The sequence below is a fragment of the Manis pentadactyla genome, chromosome 1 (genome assembly GCF_030020395.1).
Source record: "Manis pentadactyla isolate mManPen7 chromosome 1, mManPen7.hap1, whole genome shotgun sequence".
NCBI classification, from domain to species: Eukaryota; Metazoa; Chordata; class Mammalia; order Pholidota; family Manidae; genus Manis; species Manis pentadactyla.
Window position 1 is genome coordinate 159,290,290 of NC_080019.1, and position 21,776 is coordinate 159,312,065.

Genomic DNA, 21,776 nt, shown 5'->3' on the forward strand with positions numbered 1-21,776 from the left:
TCTATTGTTTCTATTATTATTTCCTTTATTTTACTTTCCTTGACTTTAATTTGCTGCTTTTTACTTTCATGAGGTGGTCATTGGCTTTTATACTTTCATTTCTTTTAATATGCATTAAAGGCTATAAATCTCCCTTCAAGTATAGCTTTAAATATATCTGATAATTTTGATTGTGTCGTATTTTCATTATTATTATTAGTTTAAAATATTTTCTAATTCCATTGTAATATTTTTTGTCGATATAGAGATTATTTAAAAGTATACTTTAAATTTCCAAACATGTGGCATTTTCAATCATCTGTTAGGTATTAATTCTAGCTTACTTGAACTGTGGTTAGAGAATATTTTCTGTATAAACTCTGAAATATGTTAAGACTTATGACTGCCACTTTTTATAAATATCAGTTTATTCTTGAAGAGAATGTACTCTGAAGTTGTTAGACATCCTCTGTTAATTAAATTATTTATTGTGCTGTTCAGATCTTTGGTATCTTTAATATTTTTATATGTATTTTCTATCTGTTACTAAGGAAAGTCAATTGAGATCTGTTAAGATTGTGGATTTTCTACTTTCCCTTTTAACTTTGTCAATTTGTTACCTTATGTGTTTTGATGCTGTGTTATTAGGAGTATATAAATTTGTTATATCCCTCATGAATTGAAATTTTTATCTTTATGAAGTGTCCTTCTTTATGTCTAGAACCGCTATGTATCAGATCCTGTTAAGGTCCTGCTCATATTTCCTTGGCTCTCACCATTTCTGTGCACACTGTTGGGGTCCTGCTGTAATCGCCTATGATTCTCCCCGTAACGGCTTACACTGGTAAGCTTGGCCCATGGGCATGGAAGCAGGCCAGAAGTTCTGGGAAGCTGATGCCCCATAGCAGCTCTTCTCTAGTGACAGATGGGAACTGGAAGATAAATTCCTCACCTGCAAGGTATTCATCATCTATGAGGAAGGACAACTCTGAGAGGTATTCTACTTTCTCTCTCAGAGGTCTTTAGCATGATTGAGTCCCAAGTGCCTACAGTGGCAATCTGATCATTAATGCACCCGGTATTTGTTCCCTTTCTTTTAACACCTTTCATCCTTCCCAATTTTTCTACTGGAACTTCCTGGGGTCACTTCCCAAATAAACTACACGTTCTTAAATATTTGTTTTAGGACTGTTTCAGAGGGAACCCAACTAAAGACAGTTTTCTGTGTTTGCATGACATGTCTCTTTTCTTTTTACTTCCAGCTTTTCTGTACTCTTTCATTTTAGACATATCTCTAGTAAGCAGTACATAGTGTTTTATTTTCTTTCTTTAATGATATGGTCATTTGTTTTTAACTGGATTTTAATTCACTTCCATTTAACGTTATTGTTGATAAATTAGGGTTTAAATTTTAATCTCTGTTTTCTGTTTTCCTTCTTGTTCTATGCTCTGTTGCATACCTTAATATTTTGGTGATTAGCGTTACCAAATCCATCCTCAACATATCAAAATCAACTTTACTAGCTGAAGCTGTGACCCATCATTCATATGTGACATTTGCAGTGGTATGGGTTTCCTTCCTATCAGCAGCTCATGTCTATTATTTCTTAGCTGTCATTACTCTTCTCTTCTCTTGGGCAGAGCAGACGAATGATCTTATAGAGACCTTAGGAGCAGGAGGGAGTAATGCTGAGAATGGTGAGATTGGAGATCAAGAGAGGTATCATCATGGAACCAAAGAAACTAATTTTGTTTTTTTGGGTTTTTGGTGACATCACCTCCTTTGCTCCAGTTATGTTCCCTTTAGAATTTCTTAACCTCTGGTTCTTTGCCACTGACCTTCCTGTAACCTTCATCCCACCAACATCTTTCCAGCTCTGTCTCCTACTGTTTCTTTCTCTAGCTCTGTATTAGTTTACTGGGTCTGCTGTATCAAGTGTACCACAAACTTGGTGACAAAACAAATTTATTGTCTCACAGTTCTGGAGGCCAGAAGTCTGAAATCAAGGTGTCCTTAGGGTCATGCTTCTTCTAAAGGCTCTATGGAGGAATCCTTTCTTATATCTTAAAAGCTTCTTGTGGCTTCCAGCAATCCTTGGCATTCTTTACCTTGTAGATATATCACGCCAACCTCTGCTTCTGTGTTACATGGCATTCTCCTCTTTGTGTGTCTATGCTTAAATTTCCCAATTCTCTCAAGAACACCAGTCATTGGTTAGGACTCATCCAAATCCAGTATGACCTCATCTTACCTTGATTACATTTGCAAAGATTCTATGATCAAATCAGGTCATATTCTGAGGTTCCAAGTGGGCATGAGTTTTGGGGGAACACTTTCCAAACACAATAAAAACTCACATTCCCTAAAAAAGTGTAGTAAAAGTAGCACTGACCTAGAAGTTAGAAGTCCTTGGGACTAGTTTTACTTGTACAAGTAATTTGGTAGGTACAGACTTTGGAGTTCACAAGGAGGGGCTCAATTCTCATCTCTGTCACTAAACCTCATTAAGCCTCAGTGTCTTTTATCTGTAAGCTGAGGATATTTATACCTATCTTTCAGTAGGAATAAATAACTTTGTGCTTTTTAAATACTTGGCATAGTGTGTAGTACACTGTGGGTGCTTAACACATGTTGGTTTTCTCCTAACCACACTTAATTTCTGCACAGTAAAATTAAGGGGCCTATTTTCAAGATCCTTCAAGCTTCAGAGTTCTGATAGCACCTTTGAGCTATTTCTTCTTCTAATGCTGCCCTACCCATCTCTCTTGTACCTTTCTTCTTTAAGAGTTTAGCCTTTTCACTCCAGTAGCTCCCCCCACCCCATTCTCCTCCTAATTCTTTTCTTCACACTTTTATTCCCATGGCTAGGGTGACATTCATCTGGTTTGCCCTACTTAACTTCCAAGACTTTTTTATTGGAACCAGCACAGTTTATGCCTGTTGTACCAGTGTGATTCTCAGTAATGCCCCCTTTCATACTCTGAGTATCCTGGTTTGGGTGTTGAGTTATATGGTTGTCCTACTTAGCATGTTCTCATAGCACTTAGACTTGCCTCTTTCATTGCACCATCCACAATATACCAGGTTATATTTTAATTGTTCTGTGGTTCTGTCTCTTTGGCAGGATTGAGGACAGTAATTGGGAATGATTTTCTGTTTCCCCAAAGACTAGCCCACACCTGGCATATAGGAGGTGCTCAGAAATGCTTGTTGGACATGTGAATGTTCTGGAAACATTGCTTCTTTCATACTGTACATATTAGGCGCTCAATTAATAACATTTAAGTTGAAGTAAATTGCTGCTCTTTATGAAAGTGAGAAATGAACCCAGTAAGAACCCTGCTTCTCTCTTTGCCTTCCTATATTTGGGATCATTAGCTTGGAGATCTCACTTCACCCCAGATTTGTGACTTTTCTTCCTCTTGCCTTACCCCTAGCTATTTTGATTCTTAGAAAACTGCAGTTATCCTTTTCAAGACTCTAATGGGTGCTGTGATGACCTGCTTTCCGTTGCTGGGTGCTTTAGGCAAGTGTACCTCCATGATTAAAATCTCCACGCCACCCTGAGCTCCTGAGGATTTTTCTGCTCTTTTGTGTTTCACTTTATCTGTCGTCTTGTTTCTACTTTTGAGGCCCAGCCCTCTGGATTGTTTCATCCTCTGGCTGTGCCATACTAGTGAAATTACGTGGGTAATCAAATCAGTGATGGGTTTATTTCAGGCACCAGAGTCATTTTTGCTTGAAACTTCTTCCTGCTGCTGTCTTCTGACTGCCTTAGCACTCAACCCACTTTTTATTTATGGGTTGGGAACATCTATGCCCCAGGAATGTTTTCTGGGCCTAGTCATTTAGTTCAAATGGTGGAAAACATTTCCCTTTTTCAGGAATCATGAAATTGAATCTAGTGGGATTGAGTAAATGGGTTGCTCTTCCTACTGGTGGCTAAAAACCATTGCTTATTCAGCTTTCAACAAACAATTAATGAGAACTTACTAAACAGAAGTAATGATACCAATACCTATTGTTTTCAGGAATTCTGTAGAGGCAGTGGAGATGTGCTGCTCAAATCAACTTCCATGAGAACTTGCTGCAAGGGTAGCACTTCCTTGTGCTCACTCTCCCTTTGTCTTCTCTCAGCTGGTGACTACAGACTGAGTGTGGTGGCAGCACTAGAGCCAGGCTGTTTCTGTCCAACCTGGACCCCTCTAATGGATTATCTTTGCTTGGGACACATAGCCAGGCTTGCTTAGACTTTTTCAGAGCTGCATTTCGGTCTGACCCTCCTATGACTGAGTCCTTTCTCTTGTCTCCTTTTCTTTGCCAGGTGTCTGACCTGCATTGTGGTCTGAAGACTCTCTCTTCTTATGCTGGCTGATTCTCTTCTTAACTCTTCACAGGCATTCCTCCCAGAAATTCTCCTGCATGGCTCATTTCATCTTGACATATTTATTGGAAGAGGTAAGCTGACACAAGTTCCCAGTCCAGTATAGCATAGATGAAATGTGTGTAAATAACACAGAATGCTCTTCATTCCATTTCTCATCAATACTCAGTGGTAGGATTAAAGTACAATAGGAACATACAATCTGAGGTTTAAAAAAAAGACATATATTTCCCATAGTATGTCATTTCCTTGAAGGTGAGGACCGTGACCAATATAATTCTTTGTTCAGTTTTCGGAACTCCTGTCATGGGTGATAAATAAAAGGACTTAAGAGGAGAAAAATAATAGTAGAAGTAATAATAATTTGAGATCCTTCCTTATGCCAGGCATTAAGTACTTCATGTATTGTTTTCTAATCCTCATAGCAACCTCACAAAGAAGATATTGTTGCCATTCTCCTTTTGCAGATGAGGAAAATGAAAACAGGTTAAGTAGATAACTCAAGGTCACCCTCAAGTTAGGGAGTGGCTCTGCCAAGTTTGGATTCATGGGACTCTGATGGCCTTGATTTTCCCTTGATATGCTCAGTCTTAGGGAAGATCTTTAAACTCAAGCTAGACCTTAATCCACCTGGGAGGTTTGAGCAGTGACTCTCTCTGTGGGCTGGAGATAGGCTAGATTGGAGTCTTGGTTCATGAGTTATACATTCTAAGTATTTTATATGGTATGTTTAGGAATTTTTGGGGAAGAAAGGTGATGCCATGGAGTTAGGTTTCTCCTTATTAGATTCTGTGGTCTAGGGTTGCAGAAAGTGGCACAGAAGGAAGGTAGACACAAAAGACCACATGTCCTGTGATTCCATTTATATGAAATGTCCAGAATAGAAAAACCTACAGGTGGAAAATAGATTATGAAATAGTGATATAAAAGTAGATACATGAAACAGTTGTTGCCAGGGGCTGAGGGGAGAGTACTAGGAGATGTAGGGTTTCTCTTTTGGGTGATTAAAATGCTGGAATTAGATAGTAGTGATAGTTGTACCACCCTCTGAATATGTTAAAAACCACTGCTTTGTACCTATATTCTAAAAGGGTAAATTTTTTTGATACATGAATTATATCTCAATAAAAAATTGTATGTATATGCTGCACAGAAGGCTCCCAGACACTCTCTTCAAAAACTCAAACTATTGAGTTCGATGAAACTTCTCACATTACAGAAGTTTAATGTTAAACTAAACCATGATTCATGATTCTTGTCTTCTGAGGGGCTAAATGCATTCCTTAGTCTAATATGTGTCCATACAATCCATCCTTTTAGACTATACTTTGTCAAGATTTCAAAGCAATCTATTTGGATGTGGGTGTCTGAACCAAAAGGCTGGTCCAACTCTGGACTCTGGACTTGGTCCTGGGTCTGGTTGTTAGACCCAGATGGTGCCGCAGTGGCTGCAGCAGACAGGATGGCTTTGACAAGATTCCTGTTTCCACAGGTGGAGCTTGAGCAATTTCTGTCCCTAGGAGCCTGGCAGGGACATGGATGAAGACATCCCTGTGTGTCTGGTTGGGACTCAGGAGCTGTGGCTGTACTGACTGCCAGCACTGCACACTCGCTGGCTCCCACAGCTGTGGGAACTTCCTGTTCTTGGCAGAGGACAGAAGAGCTCTGACTCTCTCTGTAATTCCCCTGTGCCACGAGGTGTGGGTGCCTCTGCTGGGCTGGGCTCCAGAAAGGGAGTCTTCCCATCTGTGTTCCATCCTTAACTATGGCAGCCAGTTGCTGTAGGTTTTTGGAATGAATTGATTGTAAATTTGTCTCAGTTTTTCTCGGTGTAGAATGAGATGGATCCAGATGTTATGCTTGCGCAGGAAGAGAGTTTGAAGGGATCTTGTGAATCACTATGTCCCCCAGACTTACAGACAGGAAGTGACATAGGCAGTTCATGGCAGAGCTGGGACTAAATCCAGGTCTCTAAAGTCCTACTGTAGGATTCTGTCCATCTTGCCTTGAACCTCTCATAAGTAGCTATGTGGTCGTGAAAGTGATATATGTGCATGGATTGACTAATGAATTCAGAGCCTTCTGCTTTGCTCTCTTAGGTTTGTAGCAACACCCTGATATGGTCCATGTATTTCCTGTTTTCAGCTTTCTCTCTAGGCTATTTTCTAGCCTTTTTTGGGAAACGTTTTCAAACATTTCAGGTAGGACCTTCTAATTCAATTCATTTTACCTCTAGTCTAGTCCACAAACTCTTTTTGAGTATGTCCTAAGCATTGTGGTGGTATTTGGGGGATAAGAGATGAGTAGGACCCAGAGGCTCACCCTGAGTCATTTACAGTCTAGAAGAGGAAACAAACATAAATATAACGCACACAGAATGATAGTTGCTGCAATAGAAATATACCTAAGGTACAGAGCAGAGAACATAGAGGGAGTAACTTGAGGGCATGGAACATGGGAGGCAAGGAGATAGCTGTAGGCTTCATGGAGGAGGTGACATCTAAATTGGGATTTGAAGAAAAGCAGCACTTGGAACAAAAAAAGTTAATGCCCAGCTTTTATTTCATACTTCCACTCAGGTACTACTTAAGAAATTTAGCATAACAAAAATTGTATTGCATATGCTTCCAGAAGAAAACAGGCAGATAGGTCCAAGTTGGGACTTAGGTTTCATACTGAACAGCTCTCCACAAAAATGTAGGACTTGGCTTAAATACTATTTAAGTAACATACCAACTGAGGAGGCTAAGGGTAAGCACTGCTGGTCTATAGCCAGAAAAAATGTGTATGAGAGTAAAAGTTTGTCCAAGGGCGGTAACAATATTATTAACATTTTTTGAGCATTTCTTAGTGCTATACTTGATGTTTGTTACAAGCATGTTACTTAATTCTCATAATAACTGGCTAAAGTAGGTACCGGTATTTTTGTAGGTGAAGAAATAAGCTCAGAGAGATAAGAAATAGTTATTTGCCTGAAGTCAGAGAGCTGGAAAATGGAAAGCCAGAATTTGAACTCAGGAGTGTCTAACTCCGGGTACTGAACTCTTGACTCCTATCCTGTGCCATGGTGGAAACAGAACTGGAATATAAACTAGAATTCATCTGAATCCTTTAAATCTCCCCCATGGAAGTCCTAGCCATGAGAACATGTGAGACACATGGAGTTGGACTGATCAATGAATATTTGCTGAATTCCTGCAAAGTGCGTAATGCTGTGTGAGACACAGTAGGGAATGCAGAGAAACATGAGCTTAACTCTTGGAGGATGAAACTCATGTAAAAACAGAGGCCCAAGGTCACGTGGCTAGTGAGCAAGATGCAAGACTTGAACGTAGGACTTTGAACATTGGAACTGGTAGTCTTCTACAACCCTTCTAGACAGATTTTGGCATAATTAGCCAGGAGAGTTAGCTCCCACAGAACTAACCTAAACGCACGTCTCGCACAATCTTTAGGGTAAGGGTTTCATTGTATTTGTTTCATGACTTGGGATTTATGGTGGCGCCAGAAAAAGGACATGTTGAGACTGTGAGTCAGAAAGACTTCTAAGTCCCATTTAATGTGATTTCTTATACTCTTTTCTGACCCATGAACTACATATAGTTTTTTTTTTTAAGAGAAAGATCTCAGATTGCTTTTCAAATCATGCTTTGTTCACATTCTTACTGTATTTGGATAAAACTACACCCACAGAGTGAGCTAAACTAGTTTTCATATAAAGCAGAGTTTAAAAATCCATGGTTAAAAGATCTGAAGTTGCATGTATTTCCTGATTTCAGTGAGAAAAATTCATAGCAGCTTTGGTCAACATAGAAAAGTAAAAATTAAGTTGAAAGCTAGAGGAAGAAGCTAAGAAAGGAGACAGGTATTGTGTAACATTCCGGAAAGCTGTTATGACTATTTGATATGTTCAGAGCTGTGAAGGTTTTGTACCTCATTTTATGTGGTCACATGATAGTATCTTGGGGTGTAGCAAAGACAAGCTTTATGACCAACAAGTGATTAGAGGGACTTTAGAAAGAGTTTCTGAAGGAAATCTTTCCTTACACCTGAAATCTGACCATTAGAATTTCATTCTTTAGAGCCTAAGGGATTTTTCTGGAGTTTTCTCTTAAAATATACTTACCCTTAAAGTAATAGTGTGTTATACCCTTGTTTAATATCTTAGTGACTTGCTAACAATTCATTCACCATTTTACTGGGTTGTGAATTAATAGATTCAATTCTTGGACTATAAAGCAGGAATGACCTTAGGTATTGCCGAGTCCCACCCCCTCACTTTATAGATGAGGGAACTGAGGCCCTGGGAGGTTAACTGATTTCCTTAAGATTAATTAGGAGAATAGGAATGAGAAATCAGAATTTGTTATTCCCATCCACTCTTTTGAAAGAGGATTTTTTACTTTTTACTTCTTGTATAAGAATACATGAATATATATATGTGTATGTATGTTTTCTTAATAAAGATTTATATACTATCAAACCGTAAAGGGTAAAAAGATTAAACTCCTCTTTCTCCTTTTCCATTTCCCCTTGTGAATACTGTTGGAACCTTCCCTGTGCACATATGCACATGGATATATACAGAAACAAATAATGAAATATAGTTTAAAAAATATTAATAAAGCTCAACTTGTTTCATTTTATTAAAAAAATTTTTATAATGAACTAATGTTTTTATTAAAATGACATTTAAATAGAATGCTCAATGGAATCAGAAAATACTTGACTTAAAACTTAGAAAATATTCAAGAGACAAAACTGTACATTCAGTTTTTGTGAACTATGTAAAAATTAGGATATTGATTGGATGGATATTCAACAAATCTTAAAAATGATTACATCTCAAAGTAGAATTATTGTGACTTTATGCTTTTCTGTATAAAATTTTTATTTTTTGAATAAGTAATATATTACATACCAAAAAGTTCAAAAGATTTTTTTAAAAAGTAGAAAGTCTTTCACCTATCTCTGTGTCTCAATCATGCAGTTTTCCCTGGAGGTAACTAGCATTACCAGTTTCCTATGTAGCTACCCAAAGGGATTCTCTGCTCATACAAGTATTTATCTGCCTGTTTTTAAAAACAAATTTTGGCATATAATACATATTTATTTTTACCTTACTTTAAAGAAAAATAATTTTTCTTGGCTATTATTCCAGATTAGCAGATAAAAAGCCCCCTCTTTGTCTTTTATTATTTATTTAAGTATAGTTGATGTACCATATTGGTTCCAAGTATACAACATAGAGATTCACTCTTCTTCTTTTAATAGTTACAACAGAATAGTACAGTTCTATATATGTATACACTTCTGTGTAATACAGTTCTATAGCAATGAAGTTATGGACAGTATTGCATTATATGAATTTCAAATAATTTATTTAACCTGTCACCTACTGATTCAGTTTTTCACTATTTCCCTAAGTAAAAATCATGGCAATACATAACTTGTATATGCAGTGTTTCACACATAAAAGAGAACATTTATAGAGTAAATTACTGGAAGTGGCAATTCAGGGTCAAGTGTATGCATTCGTCATCTTGACAGATATTACCTAATCGCCCTGTTTGGGAATTGTATCAGTTTACCTTCTTCTAGAAATACCTGAAAGCAACTTGCTTTCCCATGACAGTACACAGGAATTTGCTACATTCTTGGTCACCGCATTTTGTTCTTCCACAGAATGGTTGCCCCATAGTTTACATTATCCTTTATTGGTGGACATCTGCTTTATTTCTAATTTTTAGCAGTGCAAATGATGCTGCGTTGCACACTCTCATGCCAGTCTGTGAGTATCTCTGTAGGAAATACCTAAAAGTCTAAAAGTGGAAATCCTGTTTTGAAGGATATACAAATGTTGTATTTTGAAAAATAATGCCAAATTTCTCCATAAACAGGCTGAAGTAAATCTTGTCCCCACCACAGTATAACAGGGTATCAGTTCCCACAACTTCTCACCAAAATTAGGTATTATTAATTCATTTAATTTTTGCCACTCTGATAGTTGAAAATGAAAGCATACTTATATCCTAATTATTATATTTACTCTCTTATATTCTCATTATTATGCTTTTTTCTTTTGATATCCGTATCTTTTAGTTCCTTATATTGGATATTTAGTTCAATGGTGAATAAAAATGGTGAGAATGGTCATTCCTTTTCTCTCTCTCTCTCTGTCCTGCTCTGCCACCTCCTTTTCTTTCTTTTTCCTTCTTTCTGTGTCCCTCTGATACTTCAGAGGTGGGGAGATAGGAAGAAACTTCTTTCTTATTTCTTCTGAAAGAGGAGAGCTTTTGGTGGAAGCTCATACTTTGTGACCCAAGGCATTCCCTACACAGCCTCTATGCTAGTCCACTGAGTTGCCTCCATTCCTTAGAAGACCCTGTCCTCAAAAGCCTTATGGAAGACACAGGGTTTTATGGTAGCTGCAGATCATAGAACAATATGGTTGTTGTGTGCCCTTAGGGCAGTGGTCCTCAAACCTGACTTCCTACCAGAATCCTTTATGAAGGATTATAAAGATACAGACTCCTGGGTACCATCCTGCTTCCATGAATCAGAATCTCTGATGATGGGTAGGACTTGGGAATTTTATAATTGTCTCAGTTAAGGTTCAGAGCTTTTATTTGTACTCCTAGTGGATATGCTTAACATTTAAACAAACATTTAACATATATTTAGCCTATACTCAACCCAGAAATTCATCGGTATCTATAACCTCCTCTAGGAGAAGACTAAACACATGTCCTTAAAATATTTATTGCCCTGCCTCACTTCCGATGACAAGGCAGATACATTTCTGAGACTTCTGAGAACCAACTTTCCATCTGCATAACAGTAGTTTCAGAGTTTCAAAGTTAAAGAACAGAATCAAAAGCACAATGAGGGCTTTGTTATCTTGCAGAGTTGTGCTGTTTCAGTAGGCATGTTGGGGATTCTTACATAGCCCAGTTTAGAACTGTGGACATCCCACCTCACCTGGAAGCTGTGCTCCTGCAGTCAGAGGGATCACAAGTCTTTCTTGGAACTTTAAGAACAAGCATAAGTACTTCATCACTACCACACATATACTGCACTGGGTCATGCTGATTGTGTAGGCCCATATCATTCTTTATGAGTAAAATCTACAAAGGATACCTGGGACATCTCTTGTGGATATATGTTCCTATCTGTTGAAAGACCATTTTCAACATCCTATTGAGAGTGATCAAATGTTATGACTTAACTACATAAAACAGGGTTTTCCTGCTTTCCTGGCTTGGGGAGTTCTTATTTGCCCTAATCCACCCATGCTTGAACAACTAGCTTTCAGTCCTTGTATATTCACATCATGTTCTCAGAATGGCTGCTGTAGCTCCAAACATCATCCCAGGAGAAAGGATAAAGATGCATCACTGAGCTCTCCTTGAATGTGTCTCTTTTATCAGAAAACAAAACCTTTCAAAAGCCCGGGAAGAATTCCTCTTATGCCCTACTGGCCAGAATAGAGTCATATAACCATTTGTAGTGAGGGAGACTGGGAGAGTGTCCACATAAAAGGAATGGGATCATCACAATTGGCTGAGTACATTACTGCTCCAAACAAACAGAATTCTATGGGAAAGGACTCAGCATGTTCATTTGCATTTATATAACTACATAATGCCATATACATACATATGGATATATGTATATGCATTCATGGACTCGTTATACATGAGAATTGCCTTGTAGCACCTATGTAAAATACAGGTATTAAGCTCTATATCAAGATTACTGAATCTATTGTGTGAGGTTCATTTGTCTGAGTTCTGAATCCCTTCCTTTTACTAAACACTGTATTTTAAGCTTTTCCATGGCTATTACACTTTTTGTATATACATTTATTATACTGTATGATTTTTAATGGTTGTTGCAAATTTTTATTCTTTTGGGCATTTAACTGGTTTCCAGCTGTTATACTATTATAAATCTGATATAAATCTCTGAATTAATTCAAGCTTTTCATATAATTAGTAGTATTTAATTTCCAAGAAATCTTTAAAGTGGGATTATTGGATCAGTGGGCCTGAATATTTTGAAGACTATATATTGTTAGAATGATTTCTGCAAGTTATAACTTGTAAGACCTAGAACTTAATACTTACAATGTATTAATAAAAAGGGATATTTTCTCAAAAAGCAAAGGCAAGCATAACAAAAATGGAATACAGATATAAAAAGTTTAAAGCTTAACGTACACTGGTTTTCTCATAATTACACACATGGGTGTGCCTCAGAGTGATGCTGTGATTAATGGTCTGGCAAGCAAAAAGTAGTTTAGAAACTACTCAAGTTCTGAGTCCTGGAAGAGGACACTACACCAGAGCAATGTGTCTTCCTCTTCTCTGTCTTTTCTCATTCTCTTTTGTGTTACTTCCCTTCTCCAACTATGGAGAAACCATCTTTCTGTCATTGGTGTTGCCTCTCTTGTGCCATTGCTTTCTGGCTGTGCATCACAGATGAGAGGGATGAGTCTGGCTATGGCAGAACAGTGCTCAGAGGGCAGGGTGAGGGAAAGTCAGAGCCCCCTATTAATGAGTCAGGGGAGGGAAATGTGCAGTGTTCTTGTTAACTGAGACACACTGCGGGCTGGGGGAGCATCTGATGGCCAGAAGAGTTGGGCACACTACAGTTAAGCAAAGAGTAACTTTTAACAAAATAACAAAACATTCCTGCTATGTAGCACTGACTTGAGTGGATAGCTTATACAATGTTATAATTCTCAGGTTACTTTAATTACTAGATATTGTAGCACTAGAACCCAGTATCAGTATAGTTAGGAGGTCTGGATTCAAAATCTAATTCTGATTTCAATGAGTTTTGTGACTAACACATTTCACCTCTCTGGGCCAATCCTTGCTAAGTAAGGAAATTAAACTATGCTCTCTTAAAGTCTCTTTCTATTCTAAAATTTTATTCTTCATACTTTCTTTTTTGGGGGAAAGTTATTCTTTATTTTCTTCCACTAACTCCTGACCATACCTCAAAGACCTCATTCAAAACTCGTCTCTGGAATGCACCTCCTTTGATGTGGCGAATGTCATATGCGGGTGGTCCCCCTCACCCGCAGTGCCCTGTACAAATCCTTACACTACAGAATGTTGGAATTCATCACTATGTGAAGATACAGAATCTGACAGAATTTAAGTCCCAAGGTAAACTTGGAAGGGGCTTGAAATAAAATGTTTCCATGTGAAACTTGGGCCTGTGACCTTTTTTTCTGGGCTGATCCAGTGGCTAAGTCAATCCAAACTTAATTGAATAAATAATGAAAGAGGCACACTGAAACATCCTCTTTTTTAAAAAAAGTGGCACCTGAAACACCCTCATTTTACATTTATAATTTTATGCTGGGGTCTGTAAATCGTTAACTGAGCAAAGGGTTGTGGTGGAGAGGCATATTGAAAGAGGAACTTCAGAAAGTAGTAAGGCGGCACACATATGACCCAAAGTGTATCCCTCCTTTGGGAGTGAAACCTTGGGTCTCTGGGTAAGAGAAGCAGAAGTTAGTTGCTGTGGAACCTGGGGTGGGTTTTATTTGGCATTTGCCCTGGGACGTTACATCCTGTCCTTGGAGCAGTCTTAAAGCTAGGAAGTAGAACAGATGGTGAGGACCCAGTTAGATGTCTGAGGGACAGAGAATGAAGAGCAAAGGTAACAGGGCAAGTAGGACAGGCAAGATGAGGCTAGAATGATAAGGCCCACCTGCCATGGTGACTTGTAGAAGAATGGGGAAAGAAAATACAGTATATTGGGTGGGACCCACATATTTCTCAATCAACTAAATAAATACTTTTCTTGGGTTGTAGGTTAGATGTGATCTATTAGTCACCTTTTAACTTGAACGTGTGTTTTCTCCTCCTCCTGTAATTTATATACTAAAAACACCTTTCCCCTTCATTTATTTACTAAAACCTCTACATTTATACATCACCAGCAATGTACTATTTACTGTTATAGTCTCTGACTTAAAGCATTTATAATTATATTCAACCAACTAGAACAGGGTGATTTATATATAAATCAAGTACCATGGTATTTCAGGGGAGAGAATCAGTAATAAGTGGAAGTTAGAGCTATTAAGGAAGGTATGAAAACAGAAAGTTGGAAGAGCTAGTATCTAAAATTCCTTGTATCTCTAGTATATAATTTTGCTGTTCCTTTATTTCCAAGGTCCCTAACCTTATTGATTTATTAAGAAAACACTTATATATGGCTTGCCATGTCGCAGGCACTGTTTTTCAGGCATTACAGATGCCTACCCATTTAATGTTCATAAAAATCCTTTAGGGTTCTAGGTGTTATTATTATCTTCATATTATCTATGAGGAAACTGTGGAGCAGAGAAGTTAAGTAACTCTTTCAAGTAAGTGTCAGAGCTGAGATTTGGACCACGGACACTGGCTCCAGACCTGTGGCATTAACCATTTCACCACGTTGCATGGTTTTGAATTTGAGTAGTTGTTTGTTCACAAAAAAGAAAAATATTTGACAAATACAAGATCTAATTTTGAACTCATTTCCTGTTAGATAGGAAAAGAGTTCATTTTCCTTCTAAAAAACTTTAAATAAGAGCCAATTGCTTCTAAGTAGTTTTTGAACCTGTATCCTTTAAATTTTTCACGGTGCAGAAAATAACTTAAGCAAATGGTGGGTAACAGGGGAATGATTTACGTATTTGTTAGGGTTTCTTCCAAAGCTAAGCTCTATTGCTGTGAAGCCAAAAGGAAAGAGGTTGTTCTTGTGTTCATGTGGGCTGAAGTGACCCCAGATCTGCTATTCTCCAGGCTGTTCTGCTCTTCCACTCATTATACAACTACTGATCGGATATCATTTATACACGCACATGCCAGCTGAGATGGGGATTCATGGCGATATAGGCTGGTACATGCCATTAATGAGCTTAAAATGTAATCAGGGAGACCACACACACACACACACACACACCCTCCCCACCCCCACCCCCATAAATGACCTCACAACCTAACAGTATGTAAGCAACCGCCCAAATGAGGAATCCAGGGAACTGAACTATCAGTGGGTAGACTTTATGGAAAGCTTGCTTTGGCTAGATACGGAGACAGCCCGTGAACTTACAGACCTCTGCAAAGTCTGTTAGGCTCATCTGTTTGTGGGACTTTGCTTCTTACACCCATCTGTCCTGCGTCCACTCCTGCTGCTGCATCTGACAGAATCTGTGGTCAATGAAGTTCTACCAGCTGAGACTGGCCAGTTCCTTGCCTGAAGTTGCTGGCTCCTCCACCACTTTGAGACTTGTAGGAAATACCACACTGTTAAGCAGGGGCTCTGGTTTCCTGAGCAGTTCCCAAAGGGGCCAGAAGAAGCAACCTAGAAGTGTGGAAGAGTTCATTTTGGCCAAAGAAAAGTGGAGCTAGAAAGAATTTGGGCAGGTAAGTACTCTTTCTCTTTCCTCCTCTAACTGACTCATCTAAGGCATGGTTTCTCTAAGCAGCTTGTCTGGAGACATCCTGGGTAGCTGAGCAGGTGACCTGCCAGATGACTGGCTGAGATTCTTCTGGCTCATTGTTGAGTAGAGGCCATTGTTGTTATGCTTGTCGCACCCTGCTTGCCATCTTCCCCCGTCTCACTTTCCTTTTCCTTCACTTTTGCCCTGGGATTGCACCTCCACAAATAAAACATCCTGTAATCTTTGCCTCTGTTTCTGTTTTCTAGAATTTTTGGTGTAAGAAGAGATGATGATCTTTGTAGAGTACAGAGTATACAAAGGAATGATCTAGGTCGAGGACATTTATGTTGTAAATAGCCAGGGTCAAATTTTAGAAGGCTGTGCTGATGCATATGTAGATTCTTTGAAAGTCTTGAGCAGAGGAGTCCATGATGGAAACTGGGGTTTAGGAAAGTAGATCAGGTTGAAATAGAAAATTGGAGTGGTGAAGGTGGGGTGAACTAGAGGCAGGCACACTATTTATGATTTAAATATGAGGGTGAGTATAGGACCCAGCCATAGAAACTAAATGGTAGATGAGGAATCTTAGGATGGCTTTAGCCATCTGGTAAAACAGGAAGCAAGGTCATTCACAGGAAGAAAGTAAGAGGAAAGTACAATTGCAGGGTTGAGGGGAAGAAGAATGTCAGTGTTATCCTCCTAAGCATCCATGGTTCAGATTGGGTCACACTGCTTCTTGCTGGGCCTGGCTGTGTGGCTCTAGGTCTTTCTGCTCTCCGTCAACCACAGAATTTATTTTGTGATTAGTTTGTGGATTATAAACAAGTTACCAAAAGACTGATGAGATGATGAGATACTTACATGGTCTATTCAATCTGGATTTTGTTAATTTTGTAAATTAATTTAACAAATTAAACTTGATTTGTTAAATTTTGTTAATTAAAACTACTATAGAAACTGTTATTTACAGCACTTCTTGGTGAACAAACAGATGAACCCTGTGGTTGTATAGCAATCAGATTTTCTTATTATAAAGCCAGAGTAACCACAGAATACTCATGAAGTCATGACTTCTGTCTAGATTTTGCTGTTCACGAGAAGGCAGAAGTGAAGTGAGCAAGCCATGTACTCGTTCTGAATCCAAAATGCAAAAGTGTGTGCTTAGTTAGTTCCATTATTTTGAATCTTCAGCTACATTTAAAAATATTTTTGAGTACTTTTTGAATACTTGAGACACTGGCTAGTTATTGAACCCTTGGCTTGTGTTGAAGTTCCCTGTGTCTGAGACGGTTTGCTTGCCTAAAGGAGAGAAAAATGTCCCCAAACGTCACTTGAGTGTAGTTTATAGTTGAGGTAGGTAGGTAGACGCAAACTATAAACCAGAGGAGATAATGTATCTTCACAGGTTCTGAGCTGAGAAAATTCAAAGAATCTTTAAGTTAACAAACAAACAAACAAACAAACCAGAAACATGAAATGGGTCCCTAAGGGGAAATGTAATTTGTTGTGCCTGATGTGGTTTCCAGAGACTTAGAGTGCTGTCTGGCTAGTGACTCAGGCAGGAGTCTGCCTTTGACTCAGTGAGTCAGTCTTTCTGTGGGGGCACAGATGCGAAAGTGGGTCCTTTTTCAGGGTTGGTATTCCATGGCGTGCTCCATTCCTCTTTAGTATTGAAGTGGTGGCATTCCTGATGCTTATGATGGGATATGGTTTCCTTTGAGCCCTTTTTGATGGCTCTTGCAAGATAAAGCCTGACCCAGAGATGGGTGTCTCGGCTGCTTTTTAGCTGCGTTTATTGGTAGAGTCAGCTGCTTGTTATCGGCAACTAACTGGTTTCAGTTTCATCACAGGAAGATGGGAGCCAGGAACAGCATTTAGAAATCAACCAAAGGCTTCTCGGAATCTGACCAGTGTTATGGGTGGAAGGCTGAACAGGAGTGGGGGAGTTTCAAGGTTGGGGGAGCATCACATTTTGAAGTGAAGGGGAATGGGCAAAAAGAAAAAAATGTCATCTCAGCAAGGAAGTGTGATAACAAGGAACATATGAGGGCAACTGAACAAGATACAGACTTTCTCCCTCCCTCCCTCCCTCCCTTTCTCTCTCTCTTTCTTTCTCCCTTTTTCTCTCTCCCTCCCTCCCTCCCTTTCTCTCTCTTTCTTTCTCCCTTTTTCTCTCTCCCTCCCTCCCTCCCTTTCTCTCTTTCTTTCTCCCTCCCTCCCGCCTTCCCTTCCTTTCCTTTTTCTAACTCTTTCACAAGGAGAAAGAATATGTTACCTGTTGGCCCCTTTAACCATACCAGCATGCCTATGCCAAAAGCTCTGAGCACTGCTTAAAAAATTACTACAAGGTCATGGAGCCTCTCTAGGCTTAGCTTCCTTCAAATCACTTGTAATCTTTCCACACATGGACTTACCTTGGCCCCCAGGTGTTTGTGGCTGTCTCACCTTGCCTGGGCCCAGTGGGATTCAGCTCTGAGGTGTTTATCACAGTCCACTGTTGTCTCTCAGCATTGTGAATCTCATTCATGGGCTGAAAGGCTCCTGTATTTGAGCTGCCCATGTCCCAGGACATGGATGTCCAGTATTTATTGTTCCATCTGGACTGTTGACCTCACAGATGCAGGTTTCTCAAATTTCATATTGAGCTGGGTCACTGTTTCATCAGAATTGGTCACAAGAACTGAACTAGAGACCTGGGTTAATAAGGCTGGTGCAAACTGCAGATAAATAGTTGTGTTGATGACAAATGAAGTGGGAGAGTGGAAAATAGAAATGGGATTATGTTATAGCAAACTGATGTGAGACAAAGGAGAGCAAGTTGAGGAGATGTGGGCTGTGGGACCAAGCAGAGGTTATTTTTCCCATTCCTTAAACTAGCACTGAGCCCTTTCTTGACTGATATATTCCTTCCCTGATTTATATTTTCACATAGCATTTGTTCTTTTCTGACACATTCTGTATTTTACTTGATTGTCATATGTCTCTCCCAACTAGAATATAAGCCTCATGAGGGCAGGGATTTCTGCTAGTTTTGTTCACTGCTGTCTCCCAGTGCATAGAACCATAACTGGCACAAGGTACATGCTCAATATTTACATACAGATTTATATGTTTACAAATATTTGTTGAATAGACTCTCTAGAATAAAACCTTATTTGTTTATTGATTGGTCTGATCACTTCTACCCCCAAACACATACAATTTGTTTCTCTTCTAAACAATTTCTTATGCCATTGAGCTGCCTACAAGTTTCTTCCTTCTCTTCAACTGTCTAAATTCCACTCCTTTTTGGGTCCTGGTCAGGCTGCTTTCCTGTGGGGAAGATTTCCCCAGCATCCCAGTCCATGAAATCCTCAATCTGTAGTTCTCCTGAAGCTCTTACTGTTTGTATATTCATTTATCTTTGGAATTATCACAAACTCAGATGCTGGTGTGCTTTGCTGTTCAATGTCTCTCTCAGACTTCTCACCCTTTCTGAACTTCATCTTCTCTTATGGTCAGTGTTATACTCTTTAGTCCTTAACAAATGTTGGTTCAGGTGTATGCATTTTTCTTTTTCATGCATCACTGAGTCACTCAACAGACACTCGTTTAATGTTCCTTAGATGTTATACTATGGAATATAGAAATACAGTAGGCCTGACATAAGCCCTTAAAGAAATAATAGTCCAGGAGAGTATAAACTAGTTAGATTTTATCTGCCTTGAAGATATGCCATTTAAAATATTTTTTTGTGTTCTCACCATACCACAAATAATGCTAGATATCAGTAGTCTCAATCAATGTCCAAATTATGGAAATGTAGAACTGTAACATAGACAGAAATTTAAAATAGTCTAACCCAATTGTTTCATTTTATGCATGGGGATACAAGAAAAGTGGTTCAATGACTTGCTTGTCACATAGTTAACTAGCCGATGATCTGGGCTCAGAGAATCCAGGATTTTTGCCTCCCAGGTCAAACACCTTCCTGCTGTATCTCTGTATCACTGTCAGAAAATCAGGATGATTTATATAAAATAAGTGTGTTAAAAAGTACTGATTAAATTATGGAGGATTGATGCCAATAAAATGAAATATGTTATATGAATGTGTTCACTATTCCTTGGGTGCTCTCTTTGGTTAGAATTGGAGGACATAAAGGGTTCTTTCGGAATAAATGCATCACACTATATGGAAGATTCTTTGTGGTCACCATGTGTGACACTGCAGCCTTTGGTAATAACCCAGTAATTATGGCTAGGACCACTGCTTGAGGTATTTAGAAACTCTAGTGTCCCTACTTGGCTGTTCTGGATGCTACTGTATGACCCCCCCATCTCTTGCCTCCTCTTCTCTGCTTCTGTTTAGTTAGTAGATAACCCTGGGAAATGAGAAACTGGAGCCCCAGGAGACTCAGCTCCCTGCCTCCTGTTCTGCTACCTTGAGATTGCTATGGCAGCAACCACAGGAATCTTGGTAACTTTGATTTGCATGCTGAGTCTCCTTTCTGGATGTAGGGACTTCATTCTCAGTGAGTCTAAGCCCTGACTCATGCCATATTTCTTTTAAATTCCAGGTGGTGTGCCGGTGGATATGTGAAAAAGGGAAGGATTTCATGATAGGTCTTCTTCCAAAGTAGAGTTTAAGAGAAGGGTTTAGAAGTAAATCCCCATTGTCAAAAACTGACTAATCTTGAGCCCTGTGTGGATTATGGTACATCTTTGAAGGCATTTAATTCTGGTAGAACTTTTCTGATGGGTATCTTGTGTGGAGAAAACCACAGCAGACTGAAGATACTTGCAAATGTAAATTCATACATGAAGTATTGCTGGGAGCTATATACCTTCCACTAAAGAGTGCTCTTAAAAAATTATTAGCTGACCACAGAGACCTGGGAGTAGGATATGAAAGAGATTTCTTGGGGGGCCATCTGCAAACCAGGGGAATATACTATTGTTTTCACTTCTTTCCCATGACCATCTATAATGGTTCACAAGTAAGGACTGACTTCCATATAGAGATGAAGCATTTCCCAAAACTATTAGGGAGATTAATCTCATATTGATAGGATAGGTTGGTGTTCTTCCCCACTTCATTCATTTATTAGCAAGTAGCTTGTGATTTTTGTCTTTAGAGATATGTGACTGCTTTCCATGAACAATAACCCACTAGGCTAGATTTGGCCTAATGTTCTGAGAGGCTCCTGCTGTGCCAGAAATGGAAAAATTCACCCTGCAAGGGCACAGGAGACTGCACCAGATTTGAAGGATATAGAAGTCAGAACAATCAAAGGTATGTAGATACTGGGGCAAAGTGGTGATTTGGAAACACAGTTTATATGTGGTTGTTCCTAGCCTGCATAAGCTTTCTGGAGCAAAAACTTCATCCTTTTATCTTCAAAATATCCTTTGTGGTGACTCTGTATTTAGCTGCCTTTCCAGATGAAGTAAAACCAGCCGAATTTGGGCTGCTGACATAAAGTACCATCCTGGGTGCTTTATGATCGTGGGTGAGATGAGGTGGAGCAGCAGGTGTTTCGTATGCTGAGCATCTCACCTCCCAGCATGGTCCCAGCAGCAGCCTTTGAGTCCTGGTTCCCTTCACATCAAATCCTGGCAATGTCACTTTGATCACAGGGCCAATTACTTCCCACTCTAATCTTCTAAGTGTTCAGCCAGATTATATAAACCTGCAATGGACAGTCTGTGAATTGTGTCTCCCCAGACCCAGTTGGTCTTTGCTGGTGCTCAAAGGCTGTAGAAGCATTCTAGTTGTTAGTTCTTGGCTGAGCTAGAACTGATTGTGACTCTTTAGATAAACTGAAACAAACTGCCTCCATTCCAGTTGGCATTTTATTAAAAATCTCTGTTTATCTTTCCCACATTACTAGAGTAAGTGAGTTGGAAGGCAAGATGGGCTTATAGTTACAGTGACATACTTACTGACTGGGGAAGAAGCAAGCAGGTGTCATATTCTCC

General features: G+C 39.1%; 1 long non-coding RNA gene across 1 annotated transcript in view; it reads left to right on the plus strand.

Annotated features, from left to right (window-relative positions):
- The first annotated feature begins 3,222 nt into the window (after window positions 1-3,222).
- Window positions 3,223-21,776, plus strand: part of LOC130683798 (uncharacterized) — a 120,120-nt gene continuing 101,566 nt past the window's right edge. Inside the window, exon 1 of the long non-coding RNA XR_008997770.1 lies at window positions 3,223-3,232. This is a non-coding gene — a long non-coding RNA (uncharacterized LOC130683798). The remainder of the gene's footprint in view (window positions 3,233-21,776) is intronic.